The 24732-nt window shown below is 44.8% G+C and overlaps 2 non-coding genes across 2 annotated transcripts; both read left to right on the top strand.

The window, feature by feature from the left end:
- Positions 1 to 15343: 15343 nt before the first annotated feature.
- trnal-caa (transfer RNA leucine (anticodon CAA)) lies at positions 15344 to 15456 on the top strand. Its single transcript has 2 exons — positions 15344 to 15381; positions 15411 to 15456. It is a non-coding gene; the product is annotated as a tRNA-Leu (tRNA).
- A 2752-nt stretch (positions 15457 to 18208) lies between these two features.
- trnal-caa (transfer RNA leucine (anticodon CAA)) lies at positions 18209 to 18321 on the top strand. Its single transcript has 2 exons — positions 18209 to 18246; positions 18276 to 18321. It is a non-coding gene; the product is annotated as a tRNA-Leu (tRNA).
- Positions 18322 to 24732: the final 6411 nt, after the last annotated feature.

Below are 24732 nucleotides of genomic sequence, written 5' to 3' on the forward strand. Positions count from 1 at the left end.
ATGTTAAAAACTCACCACAACACGGACTTACACTGAGAAAAGGTGAATGCACTTTCTGCTTATTGCTACGGCCTTCCCCCCGATTATGAAAATGTCTCACAGTTCTGACACCGACGTGTGAAAGACAATGTAACAGACTATCAAAATCCTGAAGTGCAAGAAATTTTAAGGCACCAGTTTTTTAAATATGATCCTGGCATGTCAGAATACATTTCGAAAAAGTATGGCACGAATTGCACGAATTGCAATGGCACAAATTGTTGAGAATATCACTGACCTTGCTGATATTTGCAGGGGATACGAATGTATTGCACATGTTGAACTACAACAAGTAAAAATTGAGCTCCTTAGTCAATATCACCGGGAATGTCCAATAATGACGAACATCAGTAGCTTCAAGGAAACTTAGACTTGCACATGGAGTTTTATCTTCGAATGGAGGGTGGGAGAATTCATTTATACTCTCGGTGCTCATTAGCTAAACTATTTTAAAAACATGACACGGATTTGTTTGACTGCACCAGCTAGCTCTCCACTGTCAATTGACAGGACTTTAGAAGAACATGTTCTCATACAACCAACATACAAATTACACATCTTAAGGAACATGAAGAGAATCCGTGTACTAAATAACATAAAACTGTCGCTGCAAATTATCACCAAGCTGTTCTATGTGTCTGACCTCCTCTTTCCTACTTTGCAGCGAGCACAAATCTTTCTGTTTCTTCATCGCAATTTTACTGTCTCTTTCCCCCAAGTGGAGATGGATCCACAGCCGAAACTTTAGGTCAGTTCCTGTTACTCTGTCCGATTGAAAGAGCTGTATTAAAGGCACTCCCATCTCTGCAGGAACGTTATTGCTGCTCTCAACACAATATACTGCAGCCAAATGTGATAGAGATACTGTCACTGCCTGTGGGCCACATGTTCCTGCTGTCAACTTATTATGTCATGTTCATCCACACCCAGAAACATTACTGCTGGAGCACCAGAGTTATATAATGTAGGCACAGTCCATAGAGCATGAATCTCTTAATATCAGAACTGTGGGTTCAGCCCCCACATTGGGTCCCTCTGTGTCAATTTGATCCCCCCAATCCTCCTAGCATGACCTGATGGCGTAACAGTGATACCCAGTACCCAGCGAAATTCAGCATTCTTTCCACTTGATTCAGATTTTGATCTGAAATCATCAGCCGAACAAGAGTTTGTCTAAATCGAGGGAGATGTGCTCACAAGCAAGTATTAAACACTTCAGCATTTTCTGTTCGAATACCACACTTTGTCAAAACACTGCCGCTTCTTAAGCTAATAAGTAACGGTTTTTGAGCACGCATTGTATTGTAGCATTAGCAGGTTCTTTTTCAGAACTAAAGAACAGTGGAGACGCGATTAACCAAGCACTGACTTTATTTAACAACCACACCAAAACCAAACACAGGATCTACACACACATGAGGAGACTGACGAACACGTACACACATTTAGGGTGGTAATTACCTAACAACACACTCTACTTTTACAGGACTACACAGGGCACTAGAATTACTAGGACATTATTTACACAGGTAGGGTCAGCCGCTGGTCATCGTGCTGACCCTCAGACTCTTCCCGCCTACCACTCCCAGCATGCCCAGCGGTACTACGAGCGCCTAGGGGCGCTTCCTCCTCACCACCAGTTACACTGCCCCCACCTGAAGCATCTGGCGTCTCGCCGACGTCGAACACCCCCCTCAGGCTGTACTCGTATTCGGCCAACTGCTGCGGACGCCCCACTATCGGCCGGCTCCGGCCCCGGCTGCTCCTCTGGAGCCTCCTCACACGGCTCCTCCTCCCGGGCCTGGTAGGGGGCCAGGCGGTCTCGGTGCAGGACCACCACTCTCCCCTGTGTTCGCAACCGGACACGGTAGCAGACCTCGCCCACCACCCCGAGTACCTCAGCGGGCCCCTCCCACGACGGCGCCAGCTTAGGGTTGAGGCCTTTGCAGCGGCGCGGGTTGTACACACAAACCGAGTCCCCGGGCTGGAAGGCAGGCCCCCTGCAGCGCAGGTCGTAGTACCGCTTCTGCCGGATCCCCGCCTGTGTCAGGTGGGTCCGTGCAAAGCTGTGCACCCGCTGCATCCGCTGCCACAGGTCCCACTCGTAGTCCAGTCCAGCTGGCGGTGCCGACCCGTCTCCGGGCGGCGGGCCGAAGACCAGGTCCACCAGGGTTCGCATTTCCCGGCCCAGCATGAGCGAGGCCGGGGTGAACCCGGTGGATTCCTGGACCACGGTCCTGTACGCCCAGAGCGCAATGGGGAGGTGGCGGTCCCAGTCCCGTTGGTGCCGGGACACCAGGGTGGCCAGCTGGGTGGCGAACGTCCGATTAAACCGCTCCACCAACCCGTCGCTCTGGGGATGCAGCGGTGTGGTCCGCGTCTTAGTGATCCCCAGGCGCTGGCACACTCTGGCGAAGACCTCGAAGTTACGCCCCTGGTCACTGTGTAACTCCTCCGGCACCCCCAGCCTGGCAAATATCCCCTCCAGCGGTGCATCGGCCACCGTGGGGGCACTCTGGTCCAGGAGGGTGTAGGCCTCCGGCCACTTCGTAAAATAATCCATGGCCACCAAGACGTAGCGGTTCCCAGCCTCGGTGTGCGGAAACGGGCCCAAAACGTCCACCCCTACCCGCTCCATAGGAGCCCCCACCTGGTGTTGTTGGAGGGGGGCCCGAGAGCGCTCGGGGGGACCCTTCTGCGCCACGCACACCGCACACGTTCGGCAGTACCTCTGCATGTCCCGGTGGCAAAGACCCCAATAAAAATGGCCTCGGAGACGCTGCAGGGTTTTCTTACCGCCGAAGTGCCCCATGCCCGGCTGGCCGTGCACCGCTCGGAGCACCGCCCCGCGGAGCAACTGAGGCACCACCAGCTGCCACCGTACCTCACCACTGGAGGGTACCCGCCACCCCCGGTGCAGCACCCCGTCCTTTACCTCCAAGGCCTCCCACAGGGCGCAGAGGGCCTTGACGGACTTCGGGTGTGGGGCGAGCTTCTCTCGCGTAGGCCGCACCCCTGCTGCCCTCCAGCGGAGCACCGGCCCCACGTCAGGATCAGCTGCCTGACGCTGCGCCAGGTCTGGCAGGCCCACCCCCAGCGGCCCCTCCCGGGCCGTGGCCGCGGTGCCCACCCCCGCCACGGTGTGGACAGCCACCTCACGCTGCTCCCGCCGGGCGCAGTGATGGCAGTCCGCGGCCTCGCAGGGGCGCCGCGAGAGAGCGTCGGCATTGAGATGGCGAGACCCCGCACAGTGCACAACAGTGAAGTCGTACTCCTGCAGGATCTTTATCCATCGCGCCATCTGCCCCTCCGGCTCCTTTTAGTGGAGCAGCCAGGTGAGGGACGCATGGTCGGTCCTCAGCCGGAACCGGGTCCCGAACAGGTACGGCCTGAAGTGGTGGACCGCCGCCATCACCGCCAGCAGCTCGCGACGGGTCACGCAGTAGTTCCGTTCAGCCCTAGTCAAAGCCCGACTATAGTAGGCCACTACGCGCTCCCCATCAGGCCCCTCCTGCGCCAACACCGCGCCCACCCCCGAGTCACTCGCGTCGGTATCGAGAACATACGGCAATCGCGGGTCGGGGTAGGCCAGCACGGGGGCCCCCACCAGAGCTTCACGCAACCAGTCTCACAGCCCGAGTCCCAGTCGAAACGGCGGCCCTTGTCGGTGAGGGGTTGAGCCTCAGGCCAGCACGGCGGATGCAGTCCAGCACCGCCTGGAGGTTCGTCAAGGCCTGGTCGAAGCCCCGGGCATGAACCAGCAGATCGTCCAGATACAGCACACACTGGTTCCGCGGGACAGATGCCAGCACCCTTTCCATCAGCCTCTCGAACGTCGCCGGGGCATTGCACAGGCCAAAAGGAATGACAGTAAACTGCCAGAGGCCCTGGCCGATAGAAAAGGCCGTCTTCGGGCGAGCATCGGGAGCAAGCGGTACCTGCCAGTAGCCGCAGCGGAGGTCCAGGGAGCTGAACCAGGTCGACCCGGTGATGTAGTCTAGGGCGTCATCTATCCTCGGCAGGGGGTAGGAATCTTTCCGGGTGACCTCGTTCACCTTGCGGTAGTTGACGCAGAACCTCCACGAGCCATCTTTTTTTTTTACCAGTACAGCTGGCGCCGACCACGGGCTCGCGGAGGGCTCAATCACCCCCGCTGCGGCCATCTCCTGGATCTTTTCCTCGGCGGCGGTCCGCTTGGGTTGAACCATGCGTCCCGGTGGGATGCGGATGGGCCGAGCGTCGCCGGTGTTGATCTCGTGTTGGACCAGGGCAGTGCGGGTGCAGTCCTCATCTATCGCCGCAAAGAGATCCTCGTTCTGGGCGAGTAGTGCCTGGAGCCGCTGCCGCTGGTCCTGATCGAGGCCCTCGCAGCTCCGCTGGTAGAGATCCTCAACGGCGCGCCTCGCTTCCACGCAACGCTCGGCTCCTGCCGCCGCCGCCTTGTCTGGCCCCCCGGCTGACTCGGGAGCAGGATCCAGCACGCTCGCTCCCCGGCTCACAGGCCTGGTCTGCCCCGGCGACTGCCGCCGCCGCTGCCTCTTTTTCTCCCGGCTCCGGCAAGCCCGCGTCCCTCGGCCTTCGCCGGGCCTGCCCTCCACCAGGTGAAGTCGCTCCCCCTGCCACACCAACTCCTGCCAGCTCAAGTCCAAACTGGCCCCCAGTCGCTGCAGTACGTCCAGCCCCAGAATGCAGTCCTCCTGGATGGGTGCAAGGTAGCAGGGGTGGCGGACCGTCGCTGCACCTAGACGGAAGGCAAGCACCCGTTTCCCCCGGACTGCGGCGAGCTGTCCCGTCACGGTTCATAGCCGCAGGCTGGAGGCCTCCCATCCTGGGGGGTTGGTGCCCTCGGTGTCGGGGAGGACGCCCGGCCGGTGTAGGGTTACCGATGAACCGGTGTCGAGTAGGGCCAGGCAGGGTTGGTCCTCGATTTTGCAGTGGAGGTACAGGCCCCGGCTACAGCCGACTCGCCCCACGGTGGCGTGAGGGGCGCCGGTCTTAACAGCGCTCTCCGGAGCGGGGGTTGAGGTGTTCGAGGGGTGGCCTTCCCCATGCATGCGGGGCTGTTCCGCGGGGGTTGCTGCCCAGGCTGGCTCCTCTTCCCCCTCGCTGGATTCCTCCGTCGCCGCCTCGGTCAGCCGGCAGGGCGCACTGCGTCTGCTGGCACTTCCAGCCACCCCGAACACGGCCTCAGCCCGTGTAGCAAGGGTCAAGGCCTGCTCCAGCAATGTTGGCGCGGCCAGCTGCACGTGGCGCCGCAGCTCCTCGGGTGAGAGGGCCTTGAGAAAAGCCTGGAGAGCCATCTCCCGCTGCGCCTCCCGGGGAAAAGTTGGGTATCCTCGGCGGGCGAGGAACGCGACATCAGCGGCAACCGGGCCCAGTCGCTCTCCTGGTTGGCGCCGCTGCAGAGCCAGCCTCTCCCGCATCAAGTCCGGCGCCTCCTCTACACCGAGAGCCGCCGCCAGCGCCGTGTATTCGCCTCTGTCCTCCTCCAGGACGTCCAGGAGCGCCTGGCAGGCCACTCCTTCCAGCGCCACCGCCAGGTGGCCGACCATCTCTGCCCGGCTCCAGCCATTCGTCCGGGCCGCGAGCTGGAACTGCGCCTCGTAGATTTCCCACAGCGCTTCCCCATCGTAGCGACCTGGTCTCACCCGCGCCGATGGGTGTGGGAATCGCTGATCGGCTCTGGCAGGGAGAGTATCCTCTATCTGACCAGGAGTAGCGGCCAGTCGCCCCAATTCTACCAGCGGAACCACTATTGAATAGCCCTGGTAAGGGCTGTGGCCACCTGTCGCACCCAGGAGTTGCTCAGGCTCCCTATGTGCACTGCCGATAGGTTCTGTTTCTTCCAGCGTCAGCCGGCGCTTAACAGAATCGGGTCATGTCTGCCACGGGTTGTCCATTCTGCCCGCTTCTGACACCAATATAGCGTTTGCAGGTTCTTTTCAGAACAAGGACAAGTGGAGACACAATTAACAAACAAGCATTAGCTTTATTCGTTTACAACCACACAAAACCAAACACAGGATCTACACACACATGAGGAGACTGACGGAACACGTACACAAAGTTAGGGTGGTAATTACCTAACAACACACTACACTTTTACAGGACTACACAGGGCACTAGAATTACTAGGACATTATTTAAACAGGTAGGGTCAGCCGCTGGTCATCGTGCTGACCCTCAGACTGTCCCCGGCTACCACTCCCAGCATGCCCAGCGGTACTATGAGCGCCTAGGGGCGCTTCCTCCTCACCACCAGGCGAGGGCGTTACAATATGGACTCCCAGGAGGCTCCCATACTTCGGATTCTTGCGTTCTTATCAGGACATACTGATGCGCAAACATATTCATTACCATATTTCAAAGCATTGGAATAATATATGTCGTACAGCAACACAAAAACAGGAAGACAAGTATCACAGCTACGATAATCGGTGTTAGTAACTTAAAGAAAAACATTCGTCCTGGCCCAAACAGTGATTCTAACCAGGAGAGAAATGGGTGAGGATGTAGAATGAGGCATTAAAGCACATACATAACAAGATGCATTAAATTTATTTAACTTTACAGTATGATTTATAAGTTTATACCACAAATTACTCATATCCCCCTCATTATCAGTTTCATTCAGCCAGTTTGTATACAAAGAGGCTTCGCATTTAGATTCTTCCTCTTTCTGGGTGGTGACAGGCTTCCACATAAAAAGGAAAAAGGCTGGGCACATCAGTCCCAAGCATGTGATCCCCATCTATCCCTGTGGAGACATCACTCCTGCGCTTTGCTCAGTTCGTTTGTGACCTTTTTACAGTGGGAAGCATGAATTCAGGGCACCCTTTCCGTGACTTTCACAGCAGTGGCAGTGGTCAGCAGCCTTGGTACGGCCCCCTCCACCTGAGTGAACACCACTTCTTTTTCCTGAAGTCTTTCACCAAAAGAGTAATAACTCTTAGAAAAATCTACACATTGTTCCACTGCCTCAGCTGTGCCATTTCTCATTGGCCCGTTCCTGCAAAACATCTTATTATGAACAAACAAATCATAATAATAATTTGCATCTAGGGGAATCACTCCCAAGGGTAACCCCCCCTTAAAACCATATTGTTCTATCCATCAGGTTCTGCCACTAGATAAGAGAACCTTTCCCATGAAGTCATTTTTTGACCTTCATGATCCCTTCAGGGCGTACAATTAGCACAGAAGCAGCAGCTTTAGTCCACATGTTTTTCAAGCAGGATATTAACAGTATGATTATAACGAATAATACCAGACACACAAATATGTATTGAACCAGAGACCCTCTCCAGGTTCCTAGCACAGACTGTAGCCATGCACCAATGCCCCAATCATCTGGATTATAATTATGATATATATTTTTCTTCATCATAGATGTGCTTTGCTAAGTCATTAATTTGCTAATAATTGTCTAGAATACAAGTACTGTTTAGTCTTTGCTCACCTAAACAGCTGTCTATCACCCTAATAGAGAATGGCCTAAAACTGTGATTATAGCGAGGAGCATACAGTTATTTCCATTCTAATACATCTGAGTTACACTCAGACTAAAAGCAGGGCTATTTACCCATGCCAATAAACCTAAATAATCACCTCTATCAAAGGGGATTACTCCCATGAGCATCTTTTATAGCAATACAATCCCATCAGGAGCTCTGATTATTATTTGTGGCTGACTGATAAAGTATTGATTCCATATCCCCATTTATAAAAGTAAAACTCCTTACACTTAACAGGTACACTGTCACCCTCAGGAAGCTCAACAAACACAGAAACAGTGACAATATAATCATGTTCACTCAGTCTCTGGTGCAGTGGTTCGGTGTCAGCGCAATGCGTAGATCCAGCGATCTCATCCTGTCACTCAGATGGCAGAGTCGGTAGTCAGTTGCACTTGATATGGTCCTTCCCAGCAGGGTTGCAACATCTGGCAGGGTATATCTTCCTCACCCACACCCACTCACCAGGTATCAGATCGTGTCTTCCCTCTACTGGAGGTCTCCAAGCGTCCAGCACCTGTTCACCAGCCCCGTGCACCACTTCAATTAACAACCTACAATACTACAATAGAGAATTAGCAAATTCAACAATCCATTAGCCAAATTCATCCCTCCAGGAAGTTTCGTTGATTGGCCTGTGATGATATCAAACAGGCTCTATTACACAGTTCTGTTTGATCCAGCCCGCATCCCATGGTGTTCCTTCAGTCTGATGTCTAGTCAATCTTTTCTGTTCCTTCATTCCACTGTTCCAGCAGACTGAGGGTGATCTCAGTCCATCTCACCCCGAATAATCCAGCCACAGCTTGTCCCTTGATCATAATACAAGCGGTAGGGCAGTGCCCACCAAGGGCTTATCTCCATCATCAAGTGTTTGGTAGACACAGAGGCAGTGACAGCAACCCACTGGGAAAACAGATTATAAGAGCCAAGGTTGTAAACATTTGCTACTGCATGAAAGGTTTCTCAGGAGCAGGCCTTTTGAGCTGTAGCACCTGCACCTGAACTGTAGTTGAGTTCCTTTGATAAGCATCACATTGAGATACCACATAAGTGGCTACTGCTTCAAACACGGTCCCCACCCAGGTTTGGGTAACCGGCACACCATTTGACTCACACCCAGGTGTCCGACAGAGTGCATTAGTCGAGCTACAAAGGGCATTAGGCTGTGAGGGCATGCAGAGCGTCCAGTGTGCTGGCAGCACCACACTCTTTTCTAACCATGTCCTTTTCTCTGCTTTAGAGGCCTCAGCCTGAATATCCTGTAGCTGTCCCCTTTTCACCAACAGAGGTCTCACAGGGGTCTCAGACTCCTGTTCTACCAGGACTGTGCACCTGACAGCTACATCTGCAAAGTTGTTCCCTCGAGTTACTGGAAACATTTCTTTATTATGTGATTTATGCTGAAGAAAGATGTGAAGACGGGGGTTTGAATTTAATCTTTTCTGTAGGGGGTTTAGACTTCCAAGTCACAAGCAGGGGGTTTATGGCAGGAAAGGGGGTTAACTGATAAGGATTGCAGATGCCAGCTAGGAACCCCCCTGGGTGTAATGTTAAACTGACCATTTGCCCAGAACATCATAAACTGGCCAAATACCATGAACCCCCCTCTTTACCATCAGACCGAGTGACGTCAGAAACGGAGAAGAAAACTGTATATAACCCAAAAGTTTGTAACAATACGGGGAACAATACTTCGGTTTTGTTGTTTCTTGCGGGAAACAATACTTCGGCTTTATTGTTCCTTGCATGCAATAAACTCATCTGTTTTACTTCATCTCGGGATCAAGAACCTTATTTCTTCTGTTACAACAAAACTTTACCACAGCTACTTCAGTCAGTAGCTGCAAAGCTTCTAACAGTTCAGAGACAAACCCAGCATTCTTGACTGGAGTCCCTTCCATGTTGGGGAAATCCCTATTCCTTCACTGCCATCCAAAATTGTGGCATACACCAAATGTATATATACAGTCTATATAAATTGCTACAATTTTCCATTTAGCATATTTACAAGTTTCAATTAAATATTTTCATTCGGTCTGCTAGTTCTACACCAGATTATTCACAGTTTATACAGCCAGGCAGGTAGTCTGCACAACATATAAACACGGCCCCTTGGCCACCGCATCAAGGGGTCCTGAATAATAATAACCCACCAGACGATGCCTATCTCCATGCTCCTGCACCAGCACAATGGCTCAAAACCCATTTCTTTCACTTACAGACAGATTACATACAGATGATCCGTCTGAGGGAATACAGTCCAGGGCCAGTGTCTGCAAAAAAGCTTGTTTCAAAACATCAAAAACGGTTTCTATTGAGTTAGGTTTACATAAATGCTATTTCATGCAGTAATTCCTTATAAAATGCTGCAGTCTGGGCCTAAAACAGGTCTGGGGTGTCCCCCACCCACATCAGTAGTTGAAACTGTACATCTTTTCCCAAGCAGACTGTGACAGCTTATATTTGCTTTAAACACAACCCTTGCACCCCTTCTCCTGTAGCCTCCTGTTACCCGTTAGAAAACTTTATATCACATCTTTATACTGTTTTAGTCTAAAAACAGGACAGATGTGCTCCTGTGTCCCCCAGTTACTGCACACTGTAAGATTATTTCACTTTTATTTAAATCCTGAGATAAATTTAGGAAGGCTACAGAGGGGTTTACTAGATTAAAACTATTAGTTCACGCACAGCTCTCGTTTCAGCTTCTGACATGTTCTTTAATTGTGAAATCAAGCCTCTTTCTTACAATTTCTCCAAAAAACACATTTTTTTTAGTAACTGCACACCAGCTTATTAGTAGTTTTGTCTTTGGGGTTTTATATCTCGGTATAACATTAAAGTCGCACAATAATTTCGACAAACTGGCGGCTCCCTTTTCTCCTCCTTGGGAGTCTTTTTACCTCCCATTTGCAGCGCTCGCACTTCTGCATGCATGCTTCGCGAGTTATTAAATCAAATCTGTCTCCGCTGTCCGTAATATCAGGAAAGCATAGTTGTACATTCTTGGCAACATCAGGTTTTAACCCACTCAAGTAAATTTGTTTTATTACTGTGGAAGTATCTTCATTCACTTCCTTCTCATCGGCTAACCCCGAGTATACTATCCATAAAGCTATAAACCTTTCTGTAAAATCTGAAACATCCTCACTTCCTTCTGCTGACATGCTGTTACTTTTCTCTAATCAGATTTCGGTGGGTAATGCTCTTTCAAAAATCTCCACACTAATTCCCACCCTTCTCCTTGATTCTCTCTTCTATTTCTTCTTTTGCTGTTTCTTTTTCTGCATATATAACTTCGTTTCGTTCAGCCATTGCTTTTAGCTTTTCCATCAGAGATTTTTGCGTCTCATCTATGATATTCTGTTGAATTCTCAAATATTCCTCTAAATATTGTTTATTTTTATCCAAATGTTCATACACTTTTCTACATTTCTGTTCAGCCTAAATTCCGTCTGACATATTTCTTTTAAGTTTCACTTTGGATTAATCAAACTTTTTTTTTTCTTCACACTAAACCATTTTCACCTCTCCCACGTGCCCCGTGGAGCCCCCCAGTCGAGACAAACTGACGAACTATCAAAATTCGGGAACACAGACCAGGTTCCAAATCCTGGCTTTAAACACACAGTTGAATCGAGTTACCATTTTCGGCTCTTCTGCGAGTACAGTTCTAGTTACTACCTTCAGCCGTACTGCAGTCGTGTACCAGGATGCAACACCTGGATTGTTTCGCACGGGCAGGGCGAGATGCTATTCCTTCAGCAATCCCTTTTTTTCTACCCCACCTTCACAAAACAGGCATCTAAAAACACATACACCATTAACTCATTTTTCTGTTGTACTTGCTTCAGCACCACAGCAACATGGAGAGGACAAGGGACTTTTTAGAAAAGAGGAGTCCTTACCTCTTTTTAGAAGCGGCCGCCTAACTTTTCCTCTCCATGTCCGTGTGGTTTAATTTAGATGGATACTTCTTCATCATTTGGGTCACGTATCCGCCAATCTGCCTCCTCCTTTTTAGAGGACGTTGTAAACCTTTAGGAACAATATAATCTAGCAACAAGGTTATGTAACTGTAATTAGGCTTAAGACAATCAAGAACAAGGCTTGCCTTTCTTCGAAATTCTTTACGGTCATCAGGCAATTTAGGAAAAGTCTTAACTAATGCAAATAATTCACTAGGAGACCAATGTCAATGTTCCTTCTGGACCTGTCAAAGTGCACATTGGCATTTCATGAACAAGTGAAAAGGCTTTGGCTCCTGACCGCTTTCTAGTTTCGGTGGAGACTTTTTCTTTTTAGAAGGCATGGCCATGACTTTAGCTGCAGCTTGCTGTTCTTTAGTTTCAAGACTAGTCTTTTTTGAAGCTTCCCATTATTTCTGTGATTCTTCTTTCCATTACATAAGTTTTCCAATTCACTTTCTTTCCTTTCTTCTCCTTCTCTTCTAAGTTTCCCCTTCTTCAGGAAACTTCTTTTTCCTAATTCAACTTTCCTCTGTCCATTCTGATTCACTTACAAAGATCCTTCATAGTTATGGGCCCCTAATTATCATATATAAATTATGTGCAAGTTCCCTTACACCTATTACCCTAGCTTTACAGTTCATGAACATAATTTTTTTTTTTACTCTAACACAGGCTATAATTGTTTCTCTGAATTTGTCGTACATGTACTTTTGCTGGACTGCTCGGTCCCATTTTCGTCTTTGAATTTTAATTTCCCATTTTTACCGATCGGTGCCTTACTTAGAACCTTATCACATTAACTACTCCGCAGAGCAAAAACCACACGTCTGTGTTAAGATAAGTTCTTTATATGAGTCCCAGACTCATCAAACCCGCGTGAGAACACCACTGTGGCTCGCTTCTCAAACTATTAATTTTTAAGGATCACTTACTGACATCAGACAGCTGCCAATTCTCCAGACGCGTCTCTGGAAGGATAAACAGTTTATCCTCCGAGGTTCGACCAATTTGCTAAAATTGTCCGGGTCCGGATGGAGTTTCAGCAGCCGTTCGCGTTCAGGTTTGTGATCCCGGACGAGCCCCCAAATTGTCATGGAAATATAACTATCAAGGAAGCCACAAGAGAGAGTTCTCACCTGAGTAAGGTCTTAATTTCAATATTGCAATATTGGGAGCCCTGTTGCCACTCTGCAAAGTGCAACCAGAGACTCAATTTGTTACAAGCAGTACAGGGTTTTTATAAGACGTTGCGCTGTGAAAAAGCTCAGTGCTTTGTCCCATCAAAAACTTCCCCTTTCCCTGAGACAAAACAGATTACATCATAGAGCGAGAGAAGAAGCAATAGATTTGTTATTCAAAGCTAATCAGTTACTTTCAGCTAATTCTAACGACCCAGACAGCATATATTGTTTTGGTACTTTGTCTTCTAAAGTAACCTAAACAGTGTACTTTGTTGACGCACTGTTTTCTAAAATTCTGCACGTACTGTAACACAGCAATTACATCCTTGAAATATATTTTCTAAAAGCACCAATATATTTTTTTCTAAACTCTCTACATTTTAAGAATCAATTTACTTATTAGATTTCCACTTCAAACGCTTGCAGAAAATGCCAGCAATTCAAAGCGTGTAGGCAGCATGAACAGACCAATTCTGCAATTTCTTTTATTGCGGGCAGTGCTTTCCGAGTCGATGGCTCTGCATTAGAAATGAGAAGTGCTGAACTCTAAACACGTTCTTGCCATTACTGCTACTCCTGCTGCTACTCCTTCGTCCTCGAAAAAAGAAAAGACAGGCATGTTTTGAGTCTCAAAATGATCTTCTGGATCCACAAGAAACATGTACATTTGATTGATTCCGCAGTATTTTGGATGTACTGTACTTATAACTTCCATCGAAGAGAGATTTCATCAGTTGCATGAAATTGAAACTTTCGACTTTTTGTCTGGTATTGAAAATATGTTTAAAAAAAACCATAAACAATTTTCTAACAAACAACTCATAAATTATTGCCAGGATCTATATTTAGCGTTCAGTAGTGATAACACTGCTGATATTGATTGAGTAGAAATCTATGATGTATTGACAGCTTTATCTGAAGCGAGAAGTCCTAGAACGCCATCTATGAAGTTTAAGGATTCATACCAAGAAATGCCTTTTGTTTCCCACCCCAACTGCTGCTTTTGCATTACACATTATGTGAACATTACCAGTTTTGGTAGCTTCTGGGCACGATTTTCCTAAACTGAAACTTATTACAAAATTCATTAAGATGAACCATGTCCAAAATTGTAAATCAGGACTAATTTTAATATCAAATGAAATTACTACAGAGGAAAAGGCTTAACTGAAATATGAATAATACTATGCAAGCCTGAAAAATAGAACAATTCAATTTATAGAACTTATTTTTTTATTTTTTGAGAGATGGGCTCACACACCGGAAGACACTAAAGTTCCTCTTCGTTAGAGTATGTGATTCAAGCCCATGTTCGGACGGATGTGTTTCTCTTGTAATCATCAAATGTCATTGTTTTGTCCTTCAGTTCTTTCTCGAGTTGTACCATGGATATTTTATACCATCAATACTTTTCATGCTCTTTTGCATTTTCCTTCACATATGGAAAAAAACTCAAGGCGTTCTTGTCACTGTGCTACACAGTACAGGACACGCAGTGAGTAATTCGCGTAGCTTTCAGAGGAATCCAGAGGGAGGACTCTTAATCCAAGGAGCTGGTTTTTTTTTCGCATTAATCATTATTAACCAGAAACAGCTGCACAACTGGTTGCATTTGTGATTATGTCACTTCTCTGCTTCAGCAAGGTCAATAAAAGACTCTGAAAGTAGTAGAGAAAAACTGAATTAAAATCATATTAGCAATTCTGAGCGATATCTGCATACAGGCAATCCAATAAGAACGTTGAAATCTTTGAATGTCATCTCTCTATATATTGCGCTGCTTTTTACTTGGAGTAAAACTATTGGATTGAAGGGTTAAAATGTATTGTTGTTATTTGGAGAAATCAATGAACTCGTGATTTTATATGTTTTAAAAGACGGTCATGCGCACAGAAAAAAGACAGTGCTGATTATTTTTCTGGAGACGGAGCACTAATGACCTATCCGAGCCAATTGATAAAGCCCACCCAGTGGATACTCTAGCAGAACGTGGAAGAACGTTCACCATTGTAACCAAGGCAACCACAGGAACAACATCAAGAAGCACAATCAATTCCCCATTTAAATCTTTCGTGTAAGGTATGCCATGTGAAAGCATGAAGTAAATCCCCTGATCTCTTTTGAACATGGACAAGGTATTTCTGATGGAGCGCAATGAGCAAAGATTTAATAAGCTACTCCTGCCGATGATTCAGCTTAAAGAAGTAAAAGCTTCACAAACAAAAGCAGCTCGCTACCACAGCCAATATTAAATGTACTTGGTGGCACATTACCATTTGCATTGGCTCAAAAGTGGTCTCGGCAGACGTTCCCTACGTAAAGCTGAAAGCGCCAAAGAGCATTTCCATTGAGAAAAAAAAATCTTTCTTGATGTTAAACATAGAGAGCCTGCCTTTTAGAAGTTCTCCCTCTAAACACCTTGTGCAGCCTCCCGACAGACTAACAAAAAGTGCCTTTTCACCAACTCGATTTATAATACGCCCCTCAAAACTCACAACCGAATAACAATCCATCCGTATATTTGATTTCCAAGATCCATTCAAGGCAACTTGGGTCTTCGCAAGCAAATAATTTCAGGGAAGAAACTCAGTTTAGTCAACTACTGGTGCATTCAGCACACCACTTGCTTTCTCTTGTCAGGGTGGCCGAGTGGTCTAAGGCGCCAGACTCAAGGACATGTGTCTTTCCAGCTGGCTTGGGTGTTCTGGTCTCCAAATGGAGGCGTGGGTTCAAATCCCACTCCTGACAGCGTCTGTTTTTACCTCTCTTGAATTGTTCCAGTGCTAGCTGACAGTGAATGACTGAAATATAAAAGCAGCAGAAGAAAGCAAGCAACTCAGTGCAATTTGTGAGTATTCTGCACTGTTAAAATGCACAGGTTTTCATACTTTTTGGAATTCGTAGCTCAAGAAGTGACTCCTGTTTCATTTTCTATTCACCAACTCGATTTGCATTCCGCCCCTCACACCTCACAACAGAATAACAAACGGCTTCATGTGGCACAGCTTTCCCCTGTAGATTCGGTTTGCACTATGAATTAGGCGACCCCGAATGAAATATTTTAGTGTTGGCTCAAATGTGAGGAATTTCATGAACCCTCAAAAAGGAACGCTTGCAGAAAATGCCAGCAATTCAAAGCGTGTAGGCAGCATGAACAGACCAATTCTGCAATTTCTTTTATCACGGGCGGTGCTTTCCGAGTCGATGGCTCTGCATTAGAAATGAGAAGTGCTGAACTCTAAACACGTTCTTGCCATAACTTCTACTACTGCTGCTACTTCTTCGTCCTCGAAAAAAGAAAAGACAAGCATGTTTTAAATCTCAAAATGATCTTCTGGATCCACAAGAAACATGTAAATCTGATTGATTCCGCAGTATTTTGGATGTACTGTACTTATAACTTCCATCGAAGAGAGATTTCATCAGTTGCATGAAATTGAAACTTTCGACTTTTTGTCTGGTATTGAAAATATGTTTAAAAAAAACATAAACAATTTTCTAACAAACAACTCATGAATTATTGCCAGGATCTATATTTAGCGTTCGGTAGTGATAACACTGCTGATATTGATTGAGTAGAAATCTATGATGTATTGACAGCTTTATCTGAAGCGAGAAGTCCTAGAACGCCATCTATGAAGTTTAAGGATTCATACCAAGAAATGCCTTTTGTTTCCCACCCCAACTGCTGCTTTTGCATTACACATTATGTGAACATTATCAGTTTTGGTAGCTTCTGGGCACGATTTTCCTAAACTGAAACTTATTACAAAATTCTTTAAGATGAACCATGTCCAAAATTGTAAATCAGGACTAATTTTAATATCAAATGAAATTACTACAGAGGAAAAGGCTTAACTGAAATATGAATAAGACATGCAAGCCTGAAAAATAGAACAATTCAATTTATAGAACTTATTTTTTTATTTTTTGAGAGATGGGCTCACACACCGGAAGACACTAACGTTTCTCTTCGTTAGAGTATGTGAATAACAGTTTAACCCCATTTGTTTGTAATTGTGATTCTGTTAAAATTAAAAAAAGCATCTATCAATAGTAAGAAATTATCAAGAAAGTAAGAAATTGTCTTATTTCATAAACTGTAAGACGTGAAGACATTTACAGGTTATATCCTTTGCTTTGTCTTTTAACGCAAGCGGTCAGGATCCAAGCCCATGTTCGGACGGTTGTGTTTCTCTTGTAATCATCAAATGTCATTGTTTTGTCCTTCAGTTCTTTCTCGAGTTGTACCATGGATATTTTATACCATCAATACTTTTCATGCTCTTTTGCATTTTCCTTCACATACGGAAAAAAACCCAAGGCGTTCTTGTGACTGTGCTACACAGTACAGGACACGCAGTGAGTAATTCGCGTAGCTTTCAGAGGAATCCAGAGGGAGGACTCTTAATGCAAGGAGCTGTTTTTTTTTCGCATTAATCATTATTAACCAGAAACAGCTGCACAACTGGTTGCATTTGTGATTATGTCACTTCTCTGCTTCAGCAAGGTCAATAAAGACTCTGAAAGTAGTAGAGAAAAACTGAATTAAAATCATATTAGCAATTCTGAGCGATATCTGCATACAGGCAATCCAATAAGAACGTTGAAATCTTTGAATGTCATCTCTCTATATATTGCGCTGCTTTTTACTTGGAGTAAAACTATTGGATTGAAGGGTTAAAATGTATTGTTGTTATTTGGAGAAATCAATGAACTCGTGATTTTATATGTTTTAAAAGACGGTCATGCGCACAGAAAAAAGACAGTGCTGATTATTTTTCTGGAGACGGAGCACTAATGACCTATCCGAGCCAATTGATAAAGCCCACCCAGTGGATACTCTAGCAGAACGTGGAAGAACGTTCACCATTGTAACCAAGGCAACCACAGGAACAACATCAAGAAGCACAATCAATTCCCCATTTAAATCTTTCGTGTAAGGTATGCCATGTGAAAGCATGAAGTAAATCCCCTGATCTCTTTTGAACATGGACAAGGTATTTCTGATGGAGCGCAATGAGCAAAGATTTAATAAGCTACTCCTGCCGATGATTCAGCTTAAAGAAGTAAAAGCTTCACAAACAAAAGCAGCTCGCTACCACAGCCAATATTAAATGTACTTGGTGGCACATTACCATTTGCATTGGCTCAAAAGTGGTCTCGGCAGACGTTCCCTACGTAAAGCTGAAAGCGCCAAAGAGCATTTCCATTGAGAAAAAAAAATCTTTCTTGATGTTAAACATAGAGAGCCTGCCTTTTAGAAGTTCTCCCTCTAAACACCTTGTGCAGCCTCCCGACAGACTAACAAAAAGTGCCTTTTCACCAACTCGATTTATAATACGCCCCTCAAAACTCACAACCGAATAACAATCCATCCGTATATTTGATTTCCAAGATCCATTCAAGGCAACTTGGGTCTTCGCAAGCAAATAATTTCAGGGAAGAAACTCAGTTTAGTCAACTACTGGTGCATTCAGCACACCACTTGCTTTCTCTTGTCAGGGTGGCCGAGTGGTCTAAGGCGCCAGACTCAAGGACATGTGTCTTTCCAGCTGGCTTGGGTGTTCTGGTCTCCAAATGGAGGCGTGGGTTCAAATCCCACTCCTGACAGCGTCTGTTTTTACCTCTCTTGAATTGTTCCAGTGCTAGCTGACAGTGAATGACTGAAATATAAAAGCAGCAGAAGAAAGCAAGCAACTCAGTGCAATTTGTGAGTATTCTGCACTGTTAAAATGCACAGGTTTTCATACTTTTTGGAATTCGTAGCTCAAGAAGTGACTCCTGTTTCATTTTCTATTCACCAACTCGATTTGCATTCCGCCCCTCACACCTCACAACAGAATAACAAACGGCTTCATGTGCCACAGCATTCCCCTGTAGATTCGGTTTGCATATTGAATTAGGTGACCCCGAATGAAATATTTTAGTGTTGGCTCAAATGTGAGGAATTTCATGAACCCTCAAAAAGGAACGCTTGCAGAAAATGCCAGCAATTCAAAGCGTGTAGGCAGCATGAACAGACCAATTCTGCAATTTCTTTTATCACTGGCGGTGCTTTTCGATGGCTCTGCATTAGAAATGAGAAGTGCTGAACTCTAAACACATTCTTGCCATAACTTCTACTACTGCTGCTACTTCTTCGTCCTCGAAAAAAGAAAAGACAAGCATGTTTTAAATCTCAAAATGATCTTCTGGATCCACAAGAAACATGTAAATCTGATTGATTCCGCAGTATTTTGGATGTACTGTACTTATAACTTCCATCGAAGAGAGATTTCATCAGTTGCATGAAATTGAAACTTTCGACTTTTTGTCTGGTATTGAAAATATGTTAAAAAAAAAACATAAACAATTTTCTAACGAACAACTCATGAATTATTGCCAGGATCTATATTTAGCGTTTGGTAGTGATAACACTGCAGATATTGATTGAGTAGAAATTTATGATGTATTAACAGCTTTATCTGAAGCGAGAAGTCCTAGAACGCCATCTATGAAGTTTTAGGATTCATACCAAGAAATGCCTTTTGTTTCCCACCCCAACTGCTGCTTTGGCATTACACATTATGTGAACATTACCAGTTTTGGTAGCTTCTGGGCACGATTTTTCTAAATTGAAACTTATTACAAAATTCTTGTAAATCAGGACTAATTTTAATATCAAATGAAATTACTACAGAAGAAAAGGCTTAACTGAAATATGAATAAGACTATGCAAGCCTAAAAAGTAGAACAATTCAATTTCTATAACTTATTTTTAATTTTTTTAGAAATTGGCTCACACACTGGAAGAGACTAACGTTTCTCTTTGTTAGAGTATGTGAATAACAGTTTAACCCCAAATGTTTGTAGTTGTGATTCTGTTAAAATTCAATAAATCGTCTATCAACAGTAAGAAATTATAAAGAAAGAAAAAAAATGTTTTATTACATAAACTATAAGACAATGAAGAGAGTTTACTTCGCTTTTTTTCTTTTGACTTATGCGTTCAGGATCCGAACCCATCTGTGGACGGTTGTGTTTCTTGAATCTCTTGTAATCATCAAAAGTCGTTGTTTTGTGCTTCAGTTTTTTCTCGAGTTGTACCGTGGATATTTTATATGATCAATACTTTACATGCTCTTTTGCATTTTTCTTCACATACAGAAAAAGTTCAAGTTGTTCATATCACTGTGCTGCACATTTACGCTGGACCACCTGTATCAGTAGAGGACACGCAGTGAGGAATTCGTGCAGCTTTCAGCTCAGTGCGGAATCCAGAGGGAGGGCTCGCTCGCTGAATGATCTCTCAGGAAATCCCGGGTGAGATTCAAAAGGTAAACCTGGCTCTCTATGAACACGAGCAAAGAGTTCTCACTCAACAGAAGATTGCGATGTGAGTACAGTAATATAAAACACCTGAAGATGCCAGGGATTGAACCCCGGACCTGTGGAGCAGTAAGTGACTTGTAACGCTGACATAAGAAATACTTACATAAAGTGCTTTTACTGACCATATTACAAATCACAGGAAGTAAGGTCTTAAAACATTGGGCAGTAGTGGGATTTAAACCCACGCCCCTGAGAGAGTGGAGCCTAAAATCCAGCATATTAGACAATTCAGCCACACTACCTCTGGCCCCTTCTCCTTTCCTCTCGTTGCTGAGTATAGGTGCCTTCATGCAATTGAGCCAGGTTTGAATCCCAGCCAATACATCTCCAAATCTTTTCAAATGAATCTGTGATCTTGTAGCACATCCTCTGAAACCAGCAATCGAAATTGGAAACGTCTTCTTCAACACTGAAAAGCTCAATTAGGACGAAGCAGTTGTACACAGGACAGCAGTACCGTATGTGTTCTTGATTGATTCAGACTCGTTCGCAGTGGTTCTTGCTCACCAAATAACTTAAAAGCTGAGGAAGAACGCTATGAAAAATACTAATCAAAATACAAAATAATAATCATTATTAACCAGAAACAGCAGAAAAACTGGTCACATTTGTGATTATGTCGCTTCTTTGCTTCAGCAAGGTCAATAAAGGACTCTCTGAAAGTAGTAAAACACTAAAGAACTGCAAAACTGAATTCAAAATCATATTAGGAATTCTGAGTGATGCCTGCTGACATGCAATCCAATACGGATGTTGTCTTTAAATAAGAATTCTCTATGTTTCCCTGCCTTTTCCCTGGAGTGAAACTATTGGATTGAAGGAATTCTTATCACAGGTTTACAAGGTGCCGTTGATATTTGGATAAATCTATGAACTCGTGATTTTTATATACTTTAAATATCGGCCATATGCACAGAATAAAATGACAGTACTAATGATTTTTCCTGAGACGAAGCACAGCTTATCTTTCCAAGACAGCTGATAAATGCAAGCCAGTGGATACTCTAGCAGAACATGGAAAAACGTTCAGCTTTGTAACCAACAAATTCCCCATTTAGATCTGACATGTGAGGTATGCTTTGTGATTGCTTGAAGTGAAACCCACAATCTCTTTGGAACTTAGACAAGTTATTTCTGATGGAGCGCTATGCGGAAAGACTTAATCAGCTCTACCCCTGAGGATGACTCGACTTGAAAATGCAGAACATTAACGTTTCACAGATAATAGGAGCACAACCGACATTAAAATTGAGGGCGCATTGTGATTTGCACTGACTCAAAAGTGATCTTGGTAGACAAACTTCCCTGCTGAAGGTGGAAACAAGAATTTGTGTTGAGAAGAAGAAACACTTTTTTCTCCCTGCTTTGATGTTAAGCTGATAAAGTAGCTTTTAACACATTGCTCCACTTGGTGGTTGTAACACAAAAACTTCTAGCAGCAGTGGGATTCAAACCCACACCTCCAACGAGACTGGAGCCTTAATCCAGCACCTTAGACCACTCAGCCACACAACCCACTATGCCCTGTCTCTTTGTCTCATTACTTTCCCAGAGGAAGCCGGGTGGCTTTTGCTCTTGTCCGACAGTGGCGCTATGACTATGGAACCGACTGCACCTGCTTTTCCTGAGATGCTTCCCCTCTCATGGTGAGATCTCGACTTCTTTAACACCTCTGGATACAGTTCTTCTGTGGATCGGTTATGTGGGAGACGGCACTTCGATACTAAGATCGAAAGTGATCTGAAACTACCCAGCTTTCAATCTCTGAGGTAGTTGTCACTAAACTCGGACGTGATGTGCCGTGTGCCATTACTTTTGTTGCGTTCAAGAGTATTCGTTGCGTGAGCTCCTCACTGCATGTCCTGTACTGTACTGTGATTTCATTTAGAGTACAGCGACTAGAATGCCTTGAATGTCTATGTAACGAACAGTTCTTTCCGGACCCTATGCGGAGGACAGTCCGACGGAGTGGGGAGACACTAGGGAAACGTCATGCAGGAAAACGGGGCTGAAGACAAGGGGGCGTGTCCAAGGTGCGCTGGTGCACGGGGGAGGTGTGGCCGAGGCGAACAATCCGAGAGTACTCCTTAGGGAAAATCCAAAACACAAGGGTAAGTCCAAAACCAGGAGATCCATCAGAAGAAGGATTAAAAACCACGAAGGCTTTCGGCGGACGGGGAACAGGAACGGGAACAGAGGTTAAAACCTTAATGGGACCAGGCGCTTCCTGGTCCCGGACTCGCACGATATGGAAATCAGAGCAGAGCCCGGATGAGCGTCAGCACCTGGCTTTTAAGGTGGGCTGGGGATAGGGAGCAGGTGCACAGAATAAAGACAAGTGAAAGGGATGTAGCACCCTTAAGGAGGGGGGACTATAATCGTGACAGTCTATCAGTATGTATATATATAAACGCTAAAGAACATGTAAAGTGATTAACATTTCCTTGATATAGATTTTCTGATTATGTCTTGGCTTCATTTAATGAATTTCCTTAGTGACAGATCATTTCTTTCCGGTATTTTTTTCTGGTGCTGTTATTGATCGCATACAAAACATTATTCTCATAAAGAACATGTCACCTACAAAGTCACTATGAAACTGGTATCAGAAAAAGTTTCTTAATATTTCTTTTGATTAGGATGCAAGTGAATTTGATCATTAACTATGGAACTTCCCACAGTTGAGAAGTGTCCAAGTGGCTGTCAAAGGACAGCACTTTGCTGGCACTGTGAATAGTTGGCGAAAGTGCCTATCTAGTAAACAAGAGATCCTGGGTCCGATTCCCAGCGGTGCCTTTCTTCCTGTCTTACTGTACAGAATTTATCCTTACGGGCAAATCCCATGCCTTTTAATTCAGGTGAATGCAAGTGTTCGTTTCCTTTCTGGAACAACTTGTTTTGAAAGAAATCTATACAGCTTGCGAAAGATGAAACACAAATCGTGCTTATCAGTGAAGAAGAGGTACTCCCAGCAGGCCAGCTAATACCAGCAAAGTTTTTTTTTCACCCTTACCCAGAGAATGGAGAAAAGCGAGGCGCCTGTGGCTCTGCAGTGTAATCAGTTCGCGAGTTCGGTGGTTAGCTGAAAGAGTGGTAAATGGAGCTCGCCCCAGCCCGTCCTTATTCTTTTAAAGAGGATAAAAAATGAACTTCGCCGCCATTACTACAGATGCAGCCATTCAAAATGGGTGAGGTATTTCACGGCATACCCCGGTGGGCGTGTCACGGCATCACGCGGTATCACGCATTTCACGTGTGTCACGTGACTAACTATCCGGCGTCGCCTTGTAAAACCGCCAGGGGGAGCTTAACCTCTCATGTACAGCATTTGAGCCTTTAATTTTGAACTGTGTATTATAGCATGTTAATCATCAGTCATTAAAATGTTGGTATATTTTATGAAAGCAAGATTGCTCAGTTGGACAAAAGTACACAACCTACCTTTATCAGAAATATTTATGCATCAAAGCCTTTACTGAAGATATTACTTAATAATTAATAATGGATGACTTTGGACAAGCTGTATACTCAAAGTATAATTTCTTTAGCACATTTGTACAAGCACTTGGAATCTGTCCAAGCCATACTTTGTCAGGCATTTTGTTTTACTTCAACGGGCATAAAAACTTCCTTGCTTTTAACAGGGCGTTTCATAATTTCTAGCTACAAAAATGATTTAAAATGCGACACCTATCATTCAACTAGAGCTTAAAATATCACAAGGAAAAATACACACTGGTATTCCATTTCTCCCTAAACATTGTAAGCTTCGAAGTCTTTAACTAACGTGATACCGGAGTCAACAAGCATACTTTTAGAATTTGATTAAAAGGGAATATAATATGGAATCGCGTATCTAAAGAATTTAATAACGGTATGATTATATCCGTGTACTGCGGCAGGGCTATGTAGGGCTGTTTCACCTGCCTGATCACGTGAGCTGTCTTGTAGCCTACTGGTCTAGGTGTGTGACTACCAACTAGCAGCTTGTGTGTTTGATTCCAGCTGGTGCTGGACTTTTCATTTTTATTTATTTATTTTTTAATCGTGTAACATAAACATATTACCGTATGCAAACTGTACTGTATACAGTATGTATATGTATATTTAATGTCTTAACTGTGCCCATTTAATTGAATTAAAAAAATTATTTAACACGAACATTAAGCTGTTTACATCTTCCGCCTGAGAACAGTCACCCGTTGCTACCCAACGCAGAATGGTGATTGGCTGACACTATCTGACACCCCTCTGATTGGAGAAAAAAGACGTGCTGGTCTGCAAAACACACTGTGCCAGGAAGAGGATTTCTTTCTATTCAAAACGTGTATTTTAAAAGTTTAAGAAGTAAAAACCTTACAGCGTACACAGATTTCTAAACTGATCAGGATCGTTATCTTTGTCTTATGCATAATAATGTTCACCGCTCTGTCCAGCAAATTAATAATAAACTTTATTTTATATAGCGTTTTAAACAAATAAGTAATTAGATTGCTCATAAACCTAATCACTTGCTTTTTCTTTTTATTTAGGCTCAGATTTCAACTATAGATCGTATTATTAATAACCATAATAACAACCAACCAACAAAAACAACCATATAAACATAATGGTGGTGCTGGACCTTCCAGTTTTATTTATTTATTTTTT

The sequence above is a fragment of the Lepisosteus oculatus genome, chromosome 14 (assembly GCF_040954835.1).
Source record: "Lepisosteus oculatus isolate fLepOcu1 chromosome 14, fLepOcu1.hap2, whole genome shotgun sequence".
Taxonomy (NCBI): Eukaryota; Metazoa; Chordata; class Actinopteri; order Semionotiformes; family Lepisosteidae; genus Lepisosteus; species Lepisosteus oculatus.